Source organism: Galeopterus variegatus, unplaced genomic scaffold (assembly GCF_000696425.1).
Source record: "Galeopterus variegatus unplaced genomic scaffold, G_variegatus-3.0.2 Scaffold55468, whole genome shotgun sequence".
In the NCBI taxonomy this organism is placed as follows: domain Eukaryota; kingdom Metazoa; phylum Chordata; class Mammalia; order Dermoptera; family Cynocephalidae; genus Galeopterus; species Galeopterus variegatus.
The window spans coordinates 1-2,345 of NW_007781579.1; the positions used below are offsets into that span (position 1 = coordinate 1).

The 2,345-nt window shown below is 35.8% G+C and overlaps 1 pseudogene; it reads left to right on the forward strand.

Annotated features, from left to right (window-relative positions):
- Positions 1–139: 139 nt before the first annotated feature.
- Positions 140–1,933, forward strand: LOC103584428 (annotated as a pseudogene).
- The last annotated feature ends 412 nt before the right edge of the window (positions 1,934–2,345 follow it).

Consider the following 2,345-nt stretch of genomic DNA (forward strand, 5'->3'; position numbering starts at 1 on the left):
CCCTTTTTTATTTATGTTCTATCTTCCTGCCTTATAAGTGCCATTTTAGGCACTTGGGGGGGAAGATAGAATATTAAACAAGGCACATTACTTGTTTCAGATATTTACAGTTAAAATTGTTTGAACACTTGCCCCATAGATGATGCCGAATAATCCCCTATTTGCTGGAAATCCTCAGCTTCAAGAACAAATGTGACAACAGCTCCCAACTTTCCTCCAACAAGTGAGTAAGAAAAGATGCTAGCTGTCTTTGGTAATGATTTGCTTGAAAAAGTTTGATGATAACCATTTTCCTTGCTCTTCTCTGGCTGATAGCAAAATAGGAGTTTGATAATGCTGCAATCCAGAGCCCCGTTTCACTGCTGACCTTTTGCTTATATTTCTTAAACATAATCTGAGGAAAGAACCATTTTGATTTTGCTTTTGAGGACTTAGGATTTTGAATGCTCTGTTAATACCATAAACCATTTCCTTTCACTTTACTAACTTTGAAGTGCTTCCCTATGTCATGTTATGCTTTGTGGTTTAACTAATTTCAAGTAACAGGAAAGAGCTACCCCATCCTGTTTTACAGGTTTGGTTTCTTTGAGATGTTATTATTTCTTCCAGATTAATAGAATACCTGTTTTCCAAGGGGTAGATCTCATTTCCTCAAACTTGGAATTAGTAAAATTAAAATTGTGTCAGGAAGGTTTTATTATTAAAAAATACTTGAGATCACCATGCTATTTTATTATTTAAAAATATAAAAGAGAAGTCAGTTTTGGTGTTTTTGAAACTGGTAGTTCTAGGGCTTTATATATTATGCAAATGGTTCTCAGGCCTGTAAACCATTATCCAAGGTTAGTGTCCTGGTATTGTTACGTAAGCCTGTCTTTTTTTGCTCAGTCAGGTGGTGTATATTTGGAAGTAGTGAAGCTAAACTCGGGAAACATAATAACTTCAAATTTGGAACCACTGTTTTAGAGCATACCTTATTTGTAAAATTGTTACATCAGTGATAGATAACACTTGGTCAGGAGGAATATGTGTCTTTCACCATATTACCATGTCATGTAAATTGTGCATTTGGAGGTTGTTTTCTTATTGTTTTATTATTAGAAATAATACTTTATTTTGTGTTGGAGAAGGGGAATAGTTGTGGCTTCTAGAGTAGCTCCTGATTGTCTTCCATTATGAAAATGGCCTTCATGATGGACTTAGAAGGAGGCCAAGCACACTAGGTTTGCTGTCAAAGAGGAGGTGCTTGTGTTTATTTTGGGAAAGAAATTATGGATTACCGGTGTCCAGGAGTAAGGTTTTAGATTTTTTCCAGAAACATAGCAAAGAAAAGATTTAAAAATTTACCTTCACTGATTTTAATTCCCTTGTAACCCCTGGTTTTCTTTCTTCCATAGATGCAGAATCCTGATACACTATCAGCAATGTCAAACCCTAGAGCAATACAGGCCTTGTACACATTCAGCAGGGTTTACAAACGTTAGCAACCGAAGCTCCCGGCCTCATCCCAGGGTAGGTTTATTTGGGGACAATTACGAAAGTCTATAATGGTCACTTTCTCTGAGAATTTCTGATTTAATATTATTCTGCTTTATTGTTATTGAGATTGTTTTTAAGTCAGTTTTCTAACTTAAAAATGCTTATTTTAAGAAGATAGCTTAGCTAATATTGTGTTAAAATATAACTATTTTTCACTTGTACTGATCTGGCCCCCATCCAGTTTTGCAGGAGCTTAGGTTTATTACCTGTCTCTGCTTTCTCTGGGTTTACTCCTGGCCTGGGAGCAATAGGAAACACTGGAGGCTCTTCAGGAACCAATGGGTCTAGTGCTACACCCAGTGAAAACACAAGCCCCACAACAGGAGCCACTGAACCTGGGCACCAGCAGTTTATTCAGCAGGTGCTGCAGGCTCTTTCTGGAGTAAATCCTCAGGTAACAGTTCTTTTTCAAGTTTTGCATTCCTTAATGTTAGAAATTTAGAAATTTCCAAAAAGGAGAAAATGAAAGTACAGTCCTTTAGTGTTTAGACTAATGAAAAGCACAGTCCTAAGGATATTGAATCTAAAAACAGGCATTACAAAAATTAACTTTGCTATATCAGATACTGAAGGAAATATTGTTGAGTTGTAGGGAAGAAACGCTATAACCCAATGCCTTATTTTATAGAAGTCGCTTTTAAAAATGCATTCTTTTTTGAAGTCCTTACTTGAAAATCATGTGAAATATGCTTTCTTTTATAAAATTGTCAGGGAGGAATAGAAACTTGACTTTCTCAAGTATCTCCAGGACAGCTGTTTGCTACTTTTTGTATTTTAACTTAAAAAAAAATCCTAACTACTTCATG